At 40.5% G+C, this 21310-nt stretch overlaps 1 long non-coding RNA gene across 1 annotated transcript in view; it reads left to right on the top strand.

Annotated features, from left to right (window-relative positions):
- Positions 1-21310, top strand: part of LOC308596654 — a 73572-nt gene that overhangs the window by 22950 nt on the left and 29312 nt on the right. The window contains exon 2 of the long non-coding RNA XR_014012611.1: positions 15138-15311. This is a non-coding gene — a long non-coding RNA (uncharacterized lncRNA). The remainder of the gene's footprint in view (positions 1-15137; positions 15312-21310) is intronic.

A 21310-nucleotide genomic window follows, 5' to 3' on the forward strand; every position in this document is an offset into this window, starting at 1 on the left:
TCTAAGGAGAAACTCACTTGAGGAACACAGTGACCAATTAGGTATATAAGGGGTTCCACTCCTGGCCCCTGCACTTTGGCAGAATATGCAAAAATGTGCCCCGCCCCCTGTTCTACCCTCTTCTGGGTCAAAAAGGACTCATGTGTCGCTAGACACACATCAGTTGGACGTGCCTAAAATGGTTGCCGGCTGTATTACACTCCACGATGCTGAATGTGGCATGTCATGGGACCATAGAAAAGGGATAGGAATAAATATTTTCATCTCTTTCTCTGACCATGCTCTAGGAGATAATAAGGACATAAATTGAAGTTAACCAACACGGAGCCCTTTGTCATTTGACATAAGGCCCCTTCCTTTTTTTCTTTTTTCTTGAAAAAAAAGGCATCCTAATAATACTCAGAGTCCCTTCCCCACGAGCAAGTCCCTGGCAGATGCTTTATTGTTGTCTGTTGTTTTTCCTCTGGGGCTGTACATTAGGTTAAAATATCACAAATAGCTGCTATTAAAGTGTGAATCACAGCAGCTGTAATTTTTCATGACAGCCAAAGGAAATGTGACATGTTGAGGAAGCCCCTGCCACTGATACTAATGCTCAGATCTTCAGGCAAGTGTTTAATGACATACTCAGTATGCTGTGCAAACTTCCCTATCTACCCAACAAAAGGTTACTGCTAGAGTGCTATAAATATTTGGAAATGTCACTACACAATGGTGAAGGAGGGCTCTTTATTGCTTGATGAGTAAAGACAAGGTGACAACTGGATTCCTTCCCTGTTGCCATCCCGTCCATTTCAGCTTAGTTTTATATATCATATAATTTTATTGATCGATTTGTTAACATTTATTGGTCACCCATAAATCAGTGCTCTTTGGGTGATGAAAAAATTAAAACAATTGAAAACACAAATTGAATAAGACGCTAAACAAATAACAATAGATAAGGGGGTGCGAATCATACAAAACAAAACAGCTGTATCTTGCCAACAAAGGTCCGTATAGTTAAAGCTATGGTTTTCCCAGCAGTGATGTATGGAAGTGAGAGTTGGACCATAAAGAAGGCTGATCGCCGAAGAATTGATGCTTTTGAATTATGGTGCTGGAGGAGACTCTTGGGAGTCCCATGGACTGCCAGAAGATCAAACCTATCCATTCTTAAGGAAATCAGCCCTGAGTGCTCACTGGAAGGACAGATACTGAAGCTGGGACTCCAATACTTTGGCCACCTCATGAGAAGAGAAGACTCCCTGGAAAAGACCCTGATGTTGGGAAAGATGGAGGGCACAAGGAGAAGGGGACGACAGAGGACGAGATGGTTGGACAGTGTTCTTGAAGCGACTAACATGAGTTTGACCAAACTGCAGTGGAAGACAGGAGTGCCTGGCGTGCTCTGGTCCATGGGGTCATGAAGAGTCGGACACAACTAAACGACTAAACAACAACAACATCAGAGAAAAGATTAACAGTCAAGTAATCTAGTGTTAAGAGTTTGGTGGAGGGGCAGGCTCACCAAAGATATTGTAAAGATCTAGAATTTGAGTGCCAATTTATATTATTTAAATGGGCAACAGCCACGTGCCAGCTAACAGAATATTTGGAGACATTCAAAGAAAAGTGGCTTATACCAAAATGCACTTCTGACATTATGAGCCAAATATATCTTCATTTGTCACAAAACACAATCTAACAATGAAATAGATGACACACTTTATAATTATTGTGTGTACATTTGCACAAAAGACAGAATCCAGTGAACTATTATAGCATTATTAAGTAAAACTGAGCCATACTATGCAGAAGGAAGCAGTAGTGTCCTTTGAAAAAACACCAGACAACTCCCAACAGGATGAGGCTCTACTTTCAACTAAGCTCAAGAGACAAGGATTGGCAGACATTTGAGAATTACTGTCTGAAATAACTTCATTGGAATGTGCGATGCAAGGACCTTGCCTGGGAACCGTAATAAAAGATAATGACTGAAGCTGAAGCAGCTTTAAACAAACATTCAAAAGGTACTTACTGAAGCAGACAAGAGTCTTCAGGTGTTTGAAGACAAGGAACTAAAAAATGGATGATCTAAAGAACATAGAAAGAAACCCTAACACAAGACTGAAACACCCCTGGAAATGACAGATAGGAGACAGATATACTAAGGCTTTGCTTTGAGGCAAAGAAAGAACTGGCAATATATATAGAGAGAGAATGCATTAACAGTTTGTGTTGCTTAGACTGTGAAATATTTGTGCTTCGCATATAGCTTCTATAGTTGGCCTAACTTATTTTGGATAGCTGCTGCTCTTGTGAAAATGGCACAATTTATGTAAGCTGTGTCACAACCCTACACAGGATTTAGGCTAGAAGGTTGCAAACTGATGTGTGGGGTGGGTGTGGGTGGGTGTGATGAACTCCATATTAGTCCAACTCAGTGAGAAGACTCCAGCGCTGATGATTTGAGGTCCGTGCCTTAGTCAATGTCACATTAAGACACAATTTTATGACTATGTATTGTCCATCAAAAAGAGAACTTATTAAGCTGCTCCCACTAGTTGTAAAGAGAACACAAGACAGCATGGCAGAAGCATCCTTGTATTTCCACATTTCTTTTGTTCCATTGCTGCTTCTGGTCAAACAAGTTTTGTAGGCTTTTGAAGCACAACTAAATCAGAAGTGATGGTGGGATGTTTGCACACCATAAGCAATGATGTCTCTATGATACCGACAACAATCTGAAAAACGACCCTCTGTCTCCAGCTGTAGTTGGTTTCAGGATTAAGTGGGCAGTTAGCTCCACAGTTTATCTGTTGTCTCTAGCAACCCTAGAATGGAACGAATAGAAGTCGCAAACATCAGAAATGTGTGTACGTTTGTATATGACTGTTTCCCTAGTTCTGGTGTGGGTGGCTAAGAGAAGTTTTACAGGAAGAAATTTTGCTTTTACTGGTGCTAAGAATTACTGAAATTTCTGGAGAATGCGTCTTGTTTCATACATAGGTGTTCATCCTGTACGTAAGCAGGTTATTGTCAAGACACAATTTATCTTTAGATGGCTCTGCTTTCCCATCCAAAGGAAACTAACTAGCCTGGACCAGGGTTGATCACCGAGGTGAGCAGTTAAAATGAGAGGCGATAAACCAACAGAAGATGATCTGGGGTAACAGTAGCAACATCCTCAACCAGCTGGAAGCTTCATGGAAAAAACTGACCTCAGCACAGAGAGAAGACATTGGAAGGGAAAGAAGAACAAAGATGTTGCTGCTTAAAGGAATAATCAGTTCCCAAGCTCCCAGTTTCACGTCTAATACTAAAATCAATGGCAGCTCATATTTCATTGATTTTAAACCCAACAAAGATAGATTTGATCATGTATGTCCCTGTGGATTACAGTTACTGCTATGTTTGCCAATATGTTTCTTTATAGGCCACTCTCTCTGTTGCCACAGTTCATTAGTGTTGGCTAGCTATGATTTATTCAAGGCTGCCAATTAGCAGCTATTTTGCAGAGTTTCAAGAAAGAAGGCTGGCTCTCAACAGAGGGTATAGCTGCAGTATTTGTGTCCTCTGGTATACAGAAAATGTATCTTAGGCTGAAATGAATGACATCAAAGGGGTGTTTGAGAATGGACTCAGAAATCCCTTTTATGAATGTTGTATTGTTAGAGATTAATGGTGACTTTGAATGGCCTGTTAAGCAAAGAAGAGGATTTGCAATAGCCATGAAATGATGTCTCATAGGAACACAGAAATCTGCGTTATATCAGGTCAGACAATTTGTCCATCCAGCTCAGGATTGCCTTTTTCTTAAACATGGTCTCTGGCCAGAGTTATTTTCTGTCACCTGTTCCCTGATCTCTTTTAACCGGACATTCCAAGGATTTGAAACTGGGAGCTTCTCCCAAACATGTGCTGTACCATTGAGTTATGATTCGTCCCTTTGCTTGCAGTAGGACATAATATCATTTCTCTGCTTAAGGTGTAGCTGGATGATTCAACCAGTTCTTTTTAGGGATTGATCTGTCAATTCCAGTTCTGTTTCTAATTTTTCCAACCAGTTCTCCATATTTCAGCAGCAATTTGCAGTTTTTAAAAAATCCTCATAAAAATTCTTAGTATTTTTTTCCTAATAGACACTTTTTGTATGCAATTTTGACTAATGTATACATTTTTGCAAGCAACGTCTCCTAACGCAACACATTATTCTGTTATTTTAAGAATTATATTCATTTTTATGCACATTCCCTTTCTAATGTATGCATTTTCATACACATTATTGGATTGCAAAATTCAGATAGGTGCAAATTTTGAAAGATGACTATTTTTGTTGTTGTTTCTCATAATTGTTTCAGAAGCTGTGAATTTGATAGATTCCGCTTTAAATGTGAACTGAATCAAATTTCTCTCCCACCCCCATTACAAATATTACCTGCCCTCTGCGCAAGTCAAGAAGCATAGCCAGAACTGACACACACAGAAATATAGGGAACTGGCACCTTTGAAAGTGGGAAATACCTTACATATTCAAAAAGCAAACTTTTTCCAGATGCAAGAATGAATTGTGTTTTTGACTTTTAAGTCAGAAAAAATGTGCACCCACTATCAGATTTTTTTGGGGGGGGGGGGAATCCATGATGGTCTTTAAATTGGAAAGTGAGTTTGGGGTGGGTTTCATTGGCAAATGATAGAATGTGATTGTGTCATATATTCAGCAGGCATCTGCATTAGCTTAAAGTAAACGCCTATGAAAAAGTTATATTGTCCTACATTTTATTTTATCCCAAATCTATAAGGTAATCAGCATTGCCAGCCCAACCCTGAGCAGTAATTAAAGTGCTCCCCCGAGATGATGGGGTTTTTTAAAAAACAAAACAAAACAAATTGGACAAGCAAACCCGTGAATGTTCAGTGAAAAGGCAATGAATAATGTACTTCCCCAGTATATGTAAGAAAGTAACATTTAAGTATAGGTAATTAAATAAAAAATGTTTCAGGCCCCTGAGGAATGATGGTAAGAAGATACCACTTAGGCCAAGTGTGACAAAAAGTGATTACAGAGTCTAAATGAGCTCCAAGTACTAAAAATGTGTAATTTCCAAACTATGGCATAAACCTCTTTAATTTAATATGGAAGACCAATGTAATTACTTCTACAAATGGGCAATTTCTTTGGCTTTCTCAGTCCATTATGTTGACACTAGGTTTCTCAATCTCTTTTTTTTAGTTTTCTACACATGCATAAAATAACACTCCAGAATCACATTGCTATTCCATGCTGATACAATGTGGGGAGTGCTGGTCTATTCTTTTGAGGCAGGGATGAGGAACCCATGGCCCTCCAGGTATCGTCACATTCTTATCTCCCATCTACCACAGCTAGCACTACCAATGATCAGGGGTGATATGAGTTGTAGTCTGGAAGCCCATATTTGACCCATCTCTACTCAAAGGACTGTCTTGTACATGCAGTACAATCTTGAGGGTGAATAGGGAAAGGCATAAATGTCCTTGGACTCCTTTTTCACCAAAATAGTCCACTCGGATATTAAAGAAGCTCATCACTCACAAGTCCATAACTCAGGTCCTCAGGCCAACACAAGTGCCTTCATTGTTAAAATACGGTGAAAAGCTTCTCCATAATTTCACTATTCAGCTATAGAACGCTTTTTGGAATGCTCTCCAAAGCAATGCCAAAATTGCCATTAAATACTTAGACCTTCCGGCGCCTAGCCGCTTTACAAAACCAAAAATGGCTCCCCCTTTCTGTTATTATTTTAATAAGAAAAACTTCCACTAATAAAATGCAAGTGATAAAAAACTCAATCAGTTTTATATATACACACTGTAACCTCAAATAAAATGTAGATCAAATGGAGATAATTGAGTTCACGTAGGTCCTGAGACATATAAAGGCTGTGAGTTGCTCAGTGCTTTTATGTTAATTAAATTATTAACTCATTAGAGAAGCTTGACACATAAAAAGGATCATTATTGTACAGATACACTCACTCATACAGATAGCCAGTCGACACATGGCAAGTACTTTCTGAAACTGCTTTACCAATAGTTCAGTGTCTTTGATCTCAACACTGTACATAGTATTTGAAAATATAGTACAAGAGAAAAAGGACTCAGAATAGTCATTTTGTCCTTTGTTAATAGATTTTCTGGGCAATTAAGGTGTTATCCTCTGCCTCATACACTTTGTAGTCCCTTTGTTTTCTTTTGTAGTCTCTTTGTATTTCATTCCGATAAATAGTCTTTGATTATTAATTTTGAGTCTATTCTAGGTTAAATTGTTAGAATAAGTTGCTGTATAAGACTTGGGTGACAAGAATAGTGAACTGAGCATTTTCCAGTATATCTTCTCTGTGTTAAATATGTTGTTTAGTCGTTTAGTCGTGTCCGACTCTTCGTGACCCCATGGACCAGAGCATACCAGGCACTCCTGTCTTCCACTGCCTCCCGCAGTTTGGTCAAACTCATGTTGGTAGCTTCGAGAACACTGTCCAACCATCTTGTCCTTCTGGCGGTTCCCTCATTGCAAGAAGTGAGGTTACAGGGAAGCAGACAGAGGGCCTTCTCGGTAGTGGCGCCCTCCCTGTGGAACACCCTCCCTTCAGATGTGAAGGAAATAAGCAGCTATCCTATCTTTAAAAGACATCTGAAGGCAGCCCTGTTCAGGGAAGTTTTTAATATTTATTGCTGTACTGTTTTTAACACTTGATTGGGAGCCGCCCAGAGTGGCTGGGGAAACTCAGCCAGATGGGCGGGGTATAAATAAATTATTCTTATTATTATGTACATAGGTTCAGAAAACAACTCAATTCATTTAAACTGAAGTAAGGAACTGATATCAATGTAATGTTAAAACCCTAACTCTACAAAACAAACCCATTTTTTTAAGTCACAAGAGCAGGTTAATTACTGTTTCGCTAAGCATGGGCGAAGTTGTTAGAGGCATGCTAAATTTTCTGGAGAGTTAGGGTTAAGGGAGGAATTCTCAATGGCCGTGGCAACAGCCCTGGGAAACTCTGAAGCAGCTACCCTGGGAGATTCAAAGGAACTCTCAATTGTAAAACCACTGACTTGCAACTTAGCTAGAAGTTCAGTCCCAACAACTGTAGCATTACCAAGATGATGGTGGGTTTCTTTGTTTTTATCCCACTACAGGTGGGATACCAGGATGCATGTGTTATCATTATCAAGACTCATTTGTGGATGGTTAATGGGTTTATTGCACTTTTTGTACTTCATTTTCTTCTGCCTTCACCGTTTACACCCCCCCTTGCACTTGTGTGTATATACCTTCCAACGTAGGGTAACACTTCATTCATCTGATGAAATGAACTGTAGTCTATGACAGCTTATGTTAATCTTTGTTGTCGCCGGCCCCTACCCCCCGGTCTAGCTGCTCTATGTTTGATCAAAGATCAGATTGTGTGGGGGAGACACATCATAAAATGATTCTAGACCATGTTCTGCCTCTACTGAGGAAGTCGCTTGATTTTAAAGGAGGGGAGGGACGGAATCAGATCAAAGTGCTACCTGACTCTTGAATATCTAAGTTCTTTCATCCTTAAAGTAATTGTGCGAAAGCGCTAAAGCAGTGCCACTATGTGCTGTTCTGTCTTGCAAGAAAATCACTCCAAGTGCCTATAGCATATATTATTTCCTTGAAACTAAATGAAATGAAAGAAATGCTGGCAGAAATGGTCTGATGTCTTTGAAAATTCATTTTGTCCATTAACTACTAGCAAGACTTGCATTTCTATAACTGACTTCTTATAAGGGAGCTCAACTGTGAAAAACGTCTTCAGTCCTTGCGTTACAGCCTGATTCCCCCCCCCCCTCTTCCTTTTTTTAAAGGCAGTGTGTGTCTTTTTGAAGCTTTGAAGACAGACTGGTTCAGACATCCACTCAGAACTAGGTTTTCGGGAGCTAGTCTTGAAAGAGCTTGCTAACAGTAGCTACGCTCTGAAAGCTAGTAACATTGATGACAATGTCCTGATAAAGAATCCCAGCCCAGACTCACCATTATTTGACTAGGCATGAATTTCTGTACTGTTCAGCTTCCCAATGCTACAAACTAGCATTGGTATTGGAGAATATGGAGGTGGAAGGGTAGAGAGAGACAGAAAGAAAAGAAGCAGCGGGGGGGGGGGGACTCAGTAAAAGGAATAGCTGTAGCCATAAATGTGATGAATGGCTTGCTAGAAACTACATTAAATAGCAGCAATATCAGTTCCAAGATGAGATCTGCAACATTCTTATTGCCAGGCTATGTGGCTGGATGATTCACTGTATGCTCACTTTTCATGGTCATCTTTTAATGGTATGTCCTGTGTCACTAGTCATTTGCACTTGTACTGCAGAAGACTCATGTGCTACTGCCTACCATTCCATCACACATTTCTCATTTGCCAGAGTATTATTAAGGGATGGGAAAGAAAATTAGGAATCTGACTGGTTGGGCCTCCTGTTCCTTCCACTAACAGTGGATTTATTCTCCGCCTTTTATCTAGCCTGGCATTGAGCTCTCAAGTCCTTCTGCCAATGAAATTACTTTTCTCAATTTTCCTCCTGCACATTACAATCTCACTGTATCACGAGTTTTCGGTTGGCAGAGGCAGGCATTTACAACACAGCAAACCAGAAACATCACCCTGCGGGTGTAATTTCTGCTATCTTAATAGGGGTAATGCTTACAGTTTTGAGCTTAGTGACTTTAGAAATCAGCTTCCTAAGCTAGCTACACATTTTGGTTCAGCCATATTGGGAATACTGCGGGTTGCTCTGATCACGGAAAGGATATTGTTGAGCTGGAAAAGATACAACCCCCCCCTAAAATGACCCTAGGAAATGCCTTTGTGACCAGGAAAGGTTAAAGAGGTTGGGGCTTTTTAGTTTTGAGGAAAATAATTATTAAGGGGGAGGTGACAAAACTGTTCAGTGTGGAAAAAGTGATAGATTTATTTTTTCCTTTATCGCTTATAGAACTTGGGATCATCAGTACTGAGAGCTGCCCTGTGAAATCAGTGCAGAAATCAGATTTCAATGACACTGGGATTGGACACACATGTGCCCCCCCCCACCGTAAAAATGGAGGCGGAAGAACAGAAGCCAATAAGAACTGAGCATGCTCAGTGGGCATGGAATGAATTTAGGAGGTGAAGGAGGCGGAAAATCAGAAGTATGGGAGTGGAATAGTTGGAATTCTGACCTGAAGCACTGCATCTGTTTTGATATATATTTCAAACTATCTCATCTAGTTCTGTTCCTACCTAATTCTTCAACCTTGACAATGCTTTATTGTTTCAAAGTACTGTTAGGTCTTCACTTTAATTAAAAGTCACTAGGGGACATACAACCCAGAAAGGTCCTGGTTAACTTTCATATGAAATCATATTTAAGGCCACCTCCATTCATTCCTACATGTTTAAATAAAATACATTTGCATCTCATGGCTCTGCTAACAGCTACTGAATAGAGTGAATAATTATATCAAGGCATTTTTGATTGCTTGCGTTGTTGACGATTGCTCAGTAAATCAGCCGACTCTTCCTCCGCCCTCCCCTGATTGCAAGCTATATGGGTATTGTTTGGCCTCCAAGTTCTATTTTTGAAACTTAACTTGGCTGCAGTTACTTGGAATTCAGTGCATTTAGCCACCTTCTCTAAAGCCAAACATTGCTCGCAAAACAAAGCAAATTGAAAGTTTCCCATAAGGGCTGTGAAATTTCTAGCCTGCTTCACTGGAACCCGGACACTTAAAATTAGTACTCTGTTAACACTAAGCTCTTTTAAAAATTCATCTTGATTTACAGCTTTAAGCCAAATCTCTTCTTTCTTCTGCTTAGGAAAGCTCTCCAGTATATTAAGCAGAGATTTGCCATAGTCCTCTTATCTGTGCTGTGATCCTGGAAACCAAAGTTGTTCTATGTAAAGGGCCTGCATTTTGTTTAATAATATACTGTTATAGCTTGAACTATTTTTTCTTACCATGGGAACCTATTAAAGGCAAGGTATAGATTTTCTGCTGGCCATTTTCAGACATTCTAATTTTATCAGCCTTGTATAGGGAAGCTTTTTCAAGTGTAATGCTTTATTGTGTTTTTATATATGTTGGAGGGATGTGGGTGGTGCTGTGGGTTAAACCACAGAGCCTAGGGCTTGCCAATCGGAAGGTTTGAATCCCCGCAACGGGGTGAGCTCCCATTGCTCGGTCCCCGCCAACCTAGCAGTTCGAAAGCACATCAAGTGCAAGTAGATAAAGAGGTACTGCTCCAGTGGGAAGGTAAACGGCGTTTCCGTGCGCTGCTCCGGTTCGCCAGAAGCAGCTTAGTCATGCTGGCCACATGACCCGGAAGCTGTACGCTGGCTTCCTCGGCCGATAAAGCAAGATGAGCGCCGCAACCTCAGAGTCGGCCACGACTGGACCTAACGGTCAGGGGTCCCTTTACCTTTATATATGTTGGAAGCAGTCCAGAGTGGCTGGGGCAACCCAGTCAGATGGGTGGGGTACAATTGTAATCAACATGTTCACCAAATTATCCAGGTTTCTTTCAGGGGAGGCATGGTCAATTTGTATGACTACTACTACTACTACTAGTAGTAGTAGTAGTAGTAGCAGCAGCAGTAGTAGTAATAATAATAATAATAATAATAATAATAATAATAATAATAATATAATAATAATTAATAGTAAAATTTCTTACTTATACCCTGCCCATCTGGCCGGGCCTCCCTAGCCACTCTGGGCAGCTTCCAAAAGGATATTAAAAACACAATAAAATAAGGCAAGGCAAGTCAATCAAATTTTAAAGGAGTACATGATCCAAGCAAAGTGAAACATTTTTGATGTGTGTGTTTGTGTTTAATCTCTCCTGATTGATCAACGATACTTTAAAAGGATTGTGCTTCAAATGTATAGACTGAATTTCAACCTTTCCCATTGGTCAGGGTCTAAATTCACCACCACCTTACGATTTGCCATAAACAATTGTAAATAGTGGGTAATTCACTAAATAGCAGAACAATAATGCGCAATGAATAATGACTGTGTTTTAACAAATTCTTTGGCATAGAAAAATGAGGGAACTCTACTGAAATTTATTTTAAAAATATTAGCAGCACAGAGAGGAACAAAATTGACTCTCAGGAAGAAGGCAAAAATCTGCAATCGGCTAATGAAAGTGATAGGTAGCAATTTAACATTGTACAAAATGAAGCACTAACTTCTAGCTACACCTTCTGGGACACATTGCAACTGGGGCCAATGGCATAACTAGGTTTATACAAGGGTCCTCTAACTACAGGATAGAATTATTGGTAAGTCTCCAGCAGCTACCCCTCTTCTTAGAAACATACCTTTGAATACCACCTCTGAATACCAGATATAGTCTGGGGCATCGTGCCTTGTTGAAGCAACCGATTGGCCATTGTTGGCAGACAAAATGTTGAATCAAGTAAACCATCGGTTAAACCTATCCTAGGAATCCTGCTTAAAATTTAAAAAATCTATTAGATCCACACACTGCAAGGTTATATAGAAATGAAAGACTGTCCAGGAATTGATAAAAAGCATTTGATTGGATTTTAATAACAAAAACTCAGACAGCCCAAGCCCAAGATGTAAAGAATAAGCACAGGAGCCAACTCCTAAGGGCCATGGTGGCTTTGGCACCAATAAAATATTTGAGCCCCCCCCCCCCAATTGATTGGCACCAGTGTGTTGCACTGTGTCATGTGATCAGTTATGTGGGGCAGGGCTTACCTGGGTCCCCACAATATTTTATTCAAGCTGGCACTCCTCAGAATACGGAACACTTCTGCAAGGTCCAGCAAACTAGAATGCATGCTTTTTTTTTAAGCGCTTGACTCAAAAGGCTGCAGTTCTTTGATGATGAACTGTACCGCACCCACTGAAGAAACCTGTCAGTGGTTACCTCTCCTTGTGTGATGTATGATAAGTTGTCTGTTGTTCTGATAAAATATTTTGACACCTGAAATTTAGAAGCCTGTCAGAACTGTGTGTGTTGGCACAGAGGTTTCTTCTTAACTGCAAATGCCACAAAACACTGTGGAAATTTCCTATATATTTGTGTAGCATTGGGCGGCCTTAAAAAAAAAGCACCACCTAGTTAAGGAAATTTACCTCTCTCATGTGAGACCTTCTGTGAGATTATTGCACTGCAAAGGCCTATGATACATCAGGGGGTCTAACATGATCTGCCAGTGATGACAGGCCAGTAAATGATTAGGAATCCTCTATCTCCGTAAACCATATGGCAGATGATAGGAAAGCACTTTAAAAAACACACAACTGTTTCTTAAAGATGCTCTTTTCCTGGTGCTCCTCTCTAATCTTTGACCTGATCTGCAAGAAACGATCATTCTGGTTGCCTTCCTGAGAGGTTTCTGTGAGTCACACTAAGGTGCTTGCAATCCATCAAATGCCTACACAATAGTGTCTGTACAATATTTAGCTTGCAGATCTGCATATATCTGAAATAGTTAAAAAGTTATAGAATTTAGGAGAAGAGGGTAGTACTCTCATTTCCTAGGATTCAACAGCACCAGAATCATATATCCAAAAGTTTATTCAAAAGCATACAAGAATAAGAGAGGGAATAACACACACACACACACACACACACACACACACACACACACATATATATATTTGCAACACTTTTATTAAAAACACACAATCTGCACTGGAAAATGTACCACTATTAAAATAGTTGGACTGATTATTAACATAAACAATAGCAACTTATAACTGTGTGCATAGCCATTTGCTAATCCGGTCATCTATCGTATTATTGCTAGATAATCTTTGAAGAAAATAAATTGTTAACCTAATACAGCTCAAAAGATTGCTGGATTTTTCCGATCCTTTGTTTCTATGTCTGTCTGCCTTACTTTGTATTCCAATAGCACAATCTCAGGAATATCCATGACACATTGTTCTGATAATTAAAAGCTATTTCTTGTCCCCAACCGATCCATTTCACTGTGAGTGTGTTAACATGAAACATTACCCAGCTCTGAGGTCTGGATATTGATTACTTCCAACTGTACATCTGCTAATATGTTGGGTTTTTTGGTTTTTTTTGGTAGAATAGATAAATGTGTTTACCCCGACACAAAGAAACACACACACACACACACACACACACATCCTACTTTCATAGCCAAGAGATATGAGAGAGAAAGAGAAAGAGATCTACAGGAGGTTTAATTGTCCCATTCCACTTATTTCTTTACCTCCTCCTTTGAATCAACAAGTTCCAAGCCAAAATCCTTTGCCATTGTTTTTATGAAGGGCAAATTGTTGTTTGGAAGTAAAACAAACAAACAGCAACACTTTTTTTTATAAAAAAACCCAAACTTTTAAAACAACAATGCAAAAACAACTGAAAGATAATAATCAGATGGAGAAGTTGATACGGCTATTTTGCTGGTTGTTAAAAAGAGTTTATAATACATTAAACTGACTCCAAGGAGTTTAATTTTCCAGTGCTTTTACAACCACCAACCTTTCTTATTGAGAAGGTCAATAGGCACAATATGAAGTCTTGTAAATCACAGCCTCACTATGCCTGTAATATCTAATGTGACCCTATTCACACATCTTAAAAATTATAAAGCCCAGCAAATGCTGTATATCAAACAAATAAATCAGGTGCCATAAATATAGGCTTCCTTTTAGTTCTAGACAGAATAATTCGCCCACATTTCCCATGTTTGAAATTGTTTTTCAGCTTCTCCAGCAAGTCCCCTTCTTGGTATTCAGAAAGCAGACCTCCTGCATTTAATCTTTTAAAACACTTAATAGGACCAAAGCTGCCTGAAAGCATTTTCTTTTAAAGAAATGACCTCACTTAAGTCCTTAATGAGTACAAACATGAAAGAAATGAAACAATTACATTGCAATCATTCTTAATATTTGATTTTAAATGTTATCATTTAAAACTGTGGTATCCATCGAAAGGAAAAGAGTAATGGCAATTAAAGTACAAGGGTGACCTAATTTTCTATTCCACTGTCTCAGGTATAATATTTTATGTCTTATATTTATAAGAGATTCTTTTCATGCAGACGCCAAGCGATACAAGAACACCGGCCTTTTTATGTGGATCGGTTCAGGGAATTAACTCCCCCCTTCTGCCATTTGTTTGAGCCACAGCTGCTGCCACTTGTGTTGTAAATCTTCTGTTATAGTATTCAGAGTAAACTTCATACTTGGCTGAAGGAAATCAGACAATATAAGAGCTTGCTAACATTCTAAAAAATACATTGGTGAGGGACCTAGTACAAGGCCACACATCCCCGTGTTTTTTGTGTGTGGTGGTACAGAATCTGCTAGAAGGCCTGTGGCCATTTTATAGCGCTAATGATGTGTTTCATGGAATATATTTCCCCTTCTCTCAGCCAAGCTTTAGTGCCTTACAGTAGAGAACCAGAACAAACCATACTGAAATAAATGAGGTTTGACTTGCTAATATAGCTTAAGGATGAGTTTGATAGTTCTATGACTGTTTTAGGAGAAATTAATCCACTGAGGTACGATATTTGTTTTATATGCCTAAAGTTCCCAGATTAAAACTTTGTTACCCTCTATTAAAGGCTGATCCCTTCTATTTTCCACTCCTTATCAGGTCCACCCATCTGTTTTTCTGTTCCCCTGACCTACTGGTCTCTTTGCAAACAAATATTAAAGGTAAAGGGACCCCTGACCATTAGGTCCAGCCGTGGCTGACTGTGGGGTTGCGGCGCTCATCTTGCTTTACTGGCTGAGGGAGCCGGCGTACAGCTTCTGGGTCATGTGGCCAGCATGACTAAGCTGCTTCTGGCGAACCAGAGCAGTGCACGGAAATGCCGTTTACCTTCCCGCCGGGAAAGCACTTTTTGGCTTGCTTTCGAACTGCTAGGTTGGCAAGAGCTGGGACAGAGCAACGGGAGCTCACCCGGTCGCAGGGATTCGAACCACCGACCTTCTGATTGGCAAGCCCTAGGCTCTGTGGTTTAACCCACAGCGCCACCCGCGTCCCCTCTCTCAGATATTACCCTCTTTCTCCATTTTCCTATCCCAAATAGTTTCTTCCTTTCTTATTCTTTTGTTATTCTTTTGGCCGCAGGTGGTGATGAAAATGAGCACGTTCTTCTGACACTAAAACTACACACCTCTGAATGCAGCATTGGCGAAACAATGGGATGTAATAGACAGGTTATTTCCCCATCTCTTCCTCCACTATTGATTATCTTCAAAAGAGCTCAGGACTCCAGCCCCTTGTGTGGAAGGGGAAATTTCAGTAAGTGTAGCTTGCATGACTATTTATTTATTTCATAAATTTATCTACCTTTTGATTGCTTAACCTCACCCTCCACCGCCCTGCCAACAACGCCTCCTAAAATCCACTCTTCTACACAACTTATTAAAGACTCAGGAGCCATGAGCTCTTTTGTATCAAGCCATCATGTGTACAAAGTCATACTCCAGCCTATTCATAAGGGACAGGGCTGAGAAACTTCCATCAGCCCCAGCTAACCATTGCCACGGGTCAAGAATCATGGGAATAGCAGTCCAGCAACATCTGAAGAACCACTGGTTCCTCAACTCTGTTTTATGTCATGTGCTCTGCAGTCAAAAACAGATGTGAGTAACAAACTACCAGCAGCACTTCCATTTCAGTTAGATTCAGGCTCCATTCAGAAGGCACTTTATTCAGTCTTCCTGTTTCCCTACCTGTTGATTTCCGCACTATGTGATCTTTCACATGACATAAACACCGCTTCTGGAAGTCTAGTGGAACCCAGCAGAAGTTTAGTGCTAATTTCCATGTTACTTGTTTCCAGAAAAGAAATCTGTTTGCAACTCCGTGAACTTGGTTTCCATACAATCTCACATCTCAGCACTGACCAGACCCAGTGGACCCTTAAGGCCCTTAACTTTCTTAGCTGTGGACAGGCTGTGTGTCTTCAAGTTTTAACATGTAACAAACAAACAAACACCCTCCTGGCTGTGCTGTCTGCTGGAGGCACAGCCAGCTTTTATGCCTGACTGGCAGACCCCATGGAAGACTGGCTCTGCCAGGTCTACTACCAAAGCATTACTCACCCAATAGTGCCCTAATTGGCACAGACAAATGTTAAATTTTGGTGGGCGATTCTGCCAGTCCCTGCGGCTGTCCGGCACCAATATTGACATTGGCCAACCACGAGGGCTGATAGCGCTCCTTCATTACCTGGAAACCACATCGGGAAATCGCCACCACTTTCTGAGTTACGGTAAGCAGTCTTAACATGTCAAAAAAATAAATAAATTGTAACTATAGCATCCTGCTTTGCTTTGCTTTGCTTAACTGTACAGAAAAGGATGAATCCATAGCTAAATTTAGAACAAATTATTATTTTATTACAATAGCAACCTAAGCCTAATAGATCACACAATATCTTTGAATGCTTTCATATGAAAAGCCAAGAATAATAAATAAGCTTATAGAATTCTATTTATCTCATCTGACTATATGAACTATGAAGGTAACTTCCAAAACGCTTCTCTTTTCAAATCCTTAGGAGCGTGTTTTCCTTTGCTGCATTTTTGCATAGATATACTTCATAAATATGATTACAATTTTCTCTCTGATACACTTTCAATTTACTATTTATATTGGCCATATATTGAATATCAGTGTCACATCAACTACAGAGTGACTGGATAAAGAAGGTCGTAGAAGTAGCCATTATTTTCATTTTTTAATTTGCTTTCCACCGCCATGAAATTTTATAAGCTTAATATTCTTTTAAATTATCCTTTCTGCACCCATACACGAGGGATATGTATGTGACTTTGAATGACATTTGCAGTTTAGAAACACACAGGTTGGTATCTAAAATTCCCAGCTCCTGAGGGAACCCAGAGAAAAAGCAATATTCCCACAATGGGAAAGGAACACATATAGTAAGGTTAATTAGATAATTCCAAAAAATGCTTACCTGCCTAGGCTGACCTGCCATCTCTCCCGTCTCAAAGCAATGACTAGAAGGATAATAAATGTTAAAATAATTTTGTTGCTTAGAAAATGCTGTATTGGCTGACTGTAATTGTCTTTAGGAGCAATCCTCAGAAGTTTAATCAAAGTGTCAGATGCCAAAGGATTATTGGTACACTCACAAATATACTACAGCATAAGCTTTCATGGACCACAGTCTGCTTAATTAAAAGCATGAAGTGCTATCTCGAGTTGCGACTGGGAGTGGGAATTGTAAACTGGGAGGTCAATTTAAAGGAAAACGGAATGCTGAATTTCTGTATTTCATTTCCCTCTGACTTCCCCATTTAAATAAGCAGCTAGTAAATACTGGGAGAATAACCACAATATTAATGACCACCCAGCATTTATAAAACAAAGCCATACACCAGAGGCAGATTTAGGACAGTATGATTGGTTCCGCCGCACTGGGTGCTGAGTGTAGGGAGCACTGCTTGGTGTCGCAACTATGACATAGTGAATTAAGCAGAATGGAGGGCGAGAGGTGGGTTCGTATTTTGGCCTTGAACAGGGTGCTGCTGAAATTTTAAAGACCAAATTCTGCCCCTGTATACCCATCTGCTTGTAAGTACAATGGTACCCCTAGTTAAGAACTTAATTCGTTCCGGAGGTCCATTCTTAACCTGAAACTGTTCTTAACCTGAGGTACCACTTTAGCTAATGGGGCCTCCTGCTGCTGCTGCACCTGCGCCACGTGATTTCTGTTCTCATCCTGAAGCAAAGTTCTTAACCTGAGGTACTATTTCTGGGTTAGCGGAGTCTGTAACCTGAAGCATCTGTAACCTGAAGTGTTTGTAACCTGAGGTACCACTGTATCCCCAATGAGTTCAATAGGACAGAAGTGCAGCCTTATTTTACTGAGCTGAGGTGTAGCACCACATTTTAAAATCACCTCACGAGGAGATGTAAAAATGAGAGACTGTTCAAACATGAAGCTGGTGCTTCTCTCCATAACCACTATAAGGAGAAGGCAGCCTTAAGCCCACAAATAGGGTGAGGGAGGAAAGTTGGCAATGAGGGCGCAGGTGACAGAGAAGCTTTTCTGAAGCCGCCTCAACCATTTTCACAAGGGACAAATTTGTAAAGCGTGTTCTCCCTAACAGAGAGCACGTGTTGCGGTTGGGGTAACAAGCCACCTTGCCATGACTAGGCAGATTTGTGAGAGACCCAAGCCCTTTAAGGGGTTAAGATTGGGTTGCTGGGGTAGTTTTGTTGTTACCAAATTTGGAGGAGGGGTTAGAGTCTTTAAATACAGGGGCCAGACGTTGGACTTCCTCTTGGCCGTTTTGCATCGGATCACCCGCCCTCCCTCCCTTTAATAGGGTGGTTTTCATGGTTCGCTTGACCTTGCTATGCCTGTCATGGGGTCGTCCGCCTTGGTGCGGGGGCCTGGTAGGAATTTTGCCATTTGGCTGATTGGCTGTTGCCATTTGGTTTTTGCCTACTGCGTAGCAAATCGTCACAACTTGTAAGGTTGGCGGTTAGGCATTGGTTAAATTGGTGCTTGGAGGGGTAAGTGCCTATCCCTCCAAATGATGCGAAGGGAATTCCGTTAAAGGAATCCAGGGGCTTGCCATTCTTTTCGTCCTTGTCCCCGGAGTCGGACTTGGGCCGTGCAAGCCCCACCGGAACATGAGGGTGAGTAGTGCGAGACTGATGCCCGGCTTCACTTTCTCACCCAATACTTGTTTCCCACACTGGCTTCCGTTGGTGTCCGGTATGCCAGCTCTGTCCCTGAGGGCATGGACAGATAGTCATAACCAATGCCTAAGCAACCACTCACATTTTTTGTATTTGAATAAAGTTGTGGCCAAAATTATGCCAAAAACCTAAACAAAAATTGATGTGTGAAGTGTGAATTTTTTGGGGGTGGCAATTGTGGGACTCAACACGCAATTACACATTTGCCGTATGCAAATTGAATGGAGGGAAATGGCAAGCGAAATATCAATTTTTAAAATGCATTTTTTTTGGGGGGGGTGTTAATTCTCTAGACTAGATTAAAACACTCAGAAGTAATACACCCCAGTATGCCCATAGTGTCATTTTGTGAGATTGTATTCAGTCTTACCCAGAATCTTAGCAAAAAGAGAGAGAGAAGGAACGGTGTCAGGTTATTCGTTATGCTTCAAAATCCCTTGGGATAGAAAGATTGGGAGGGAGATAAAAGTGTGCTGAGGATACCACTGAAGGCCTACTTCAGACACTTTACTGGCTCATCAATCCTTTTGTGTGGTGGAGGAAACAAGTGCCTCTTTCTACCACATACCTAAAATTACATGTCATACAGACCCTTCATAAAGCAACTTATCGGTATGAAGCCCTAATTTGCACAAAAGAAGAAGAGAGGGAGATCATGACAGGGAACACATACACACAGAGTCTTTTTTCTAGCTAAAGGGGGGGGGGTGATTTGTAATTATTTCAAACAAGTAGATTCCAATAAGGCATTGAAATGTGGCTGGCATATATGAAAGAAATAGCCAATTATCTCAAAGGTATGTGGTACGAGGGAACAAAAGCTGTGAAATTTGCATCTTTCAGGCTCCTTGTTTATACAGCTGTAAGCAAAAGACAGATGTGCAAAGGAAATGTTGTTTTCTCTGAGGATCAGAAAATATAACATGGTAAACCTCACCTGTGTTTTATGGCTGACTTTCTGGGGAAACAGGCAAAGGGGTCTTTAAAAATGTAGGCCACAGATCTTAAAGGTGCTGAAAGTCATTATATTTTAGTAGGACCAAATATGCTGTGGAATTTAAGGTTCCCAGCCGTCCTTCATTCTACAGGGATGTCCCTTTTTGCCAAGTCATGACATCTCTACAGAATATAACAAATGTCCCTTATTACCACACTCCCAAGTTCCAGGGCAGCTTATTAAAATTTTGTCACCCTCTAGAGTGAAACTCAAGCTGGCTCCCTTATGTGAAAAAAAGCGCTAGCAGTTCAGACGTGAAATGGATTGCCTCATATTTTGCTAGCAAAGTTAGATCTCTGAACGACTTGAACCCAACTGAACAGCATCTTGCACTTTGCAGCTGAAGAGACCTTACTTTTTTTCCTAAGGAGTTAAGCAGCTCTTCTCCTGATATTTCAATGTGCAGATATACAAAAAACATAATACACACCCTGCTGAGGTGGCCTGGATTGGACCAAAACTCATCAATGGGATGAGCTCTTAGCCATCAACAGCTGGAGCCAATCTGAAAAATCATGGAAGTTGATGTGAATGCTTAGGCTTGACATACATCAGGAAAATTCCTGACGTGTTCTGGTTTTGGTTTCTTTTTTTAAAAAATTGGTGGCTTTCTTTAAAAAAAGCTCAACAACTTTGCAGGTCTCAGGAATTTTACTTTTTGAAATGTGGCAACCCTATGAATGCCTATCTTTGGCTGCTTCGAATGATGATATGTGCCTGCAGCCACCTTACATCTCCTTGCTTTCTCTTGGCCTTCAGGCCTAGGTAAAATCAGGTCTGAGCTAATGGTCTCAAGCTGAGGATGCTCAGCCAATGTCTTCCCTTTTTGTGCAGCCTGTTTAGATGCCCTTATGAAGAGAATGCAGAGGCCAATTTAATCAAAGCTCCCCAAATGAAACATCCAACCCAAACCAAAGTAGTTTGTGCTACTATATGTCAGCTGACTTCTTCTGAAACAACTTCCTTAAATGGCCAAATGCTTTCTTTTTCACCCTTGTCTGGAACTCAAGCTGAAAAACAAGGGTAGACTGTACATTGATGTCAGTATTGTGGGTAGTAGAGGCAAAATCACCCATCCCATTGGTATGATCCATTACTTTGAGAGGTACTCTTTGTGGGTTGGTTTAAGCTAATTCATATCTCCAGAAAGTTGCCCTACTCCCATTTTGACTGCCGCTTCTATTGTTTCTGACTCCTGCTTTAACATCTGCTTCACTTTTTAGCCTGAGAATAGGGCCTTCCTCCAGACAGCATCAAGCCTTTGAACTTAAGGAGAAAAACACTGGGACACTGAAACAGATAAGCCAAACTGGTTCACTGAGCAGGGAGGCATCAGGAAAGATATGTTCTGTCTCTTTTCTAATACTACACACAAAAACGCCCACTGTGAAGAGGCGGGGGAAGGACTAAAATTACGGCATACGGGATTTCCTCCCTCTTAAATCATTCTAAAATCACAGAGTACACTTTTCAGAACCCATCAATTAGGTATTAACTTTCAGGGGGCAATTTAGGATCAGGGGAATATATTTTATTATAGTGTTATGAGTTTGTGGGTGCT

The sequence above is a fragment of the Podarcis bocagei genome (genome assembly GCF_964188305.1).
Source record: "Podarcis bocagei genome assembly, chromosome: 10".
In the NCBI taxonomy this organism is placed as follows: Eukaryota; Metazoa; Chordata; class Lepidosauria; order Squamata; family Lacertidae; genus Podarcis; species Podarcis bocagei.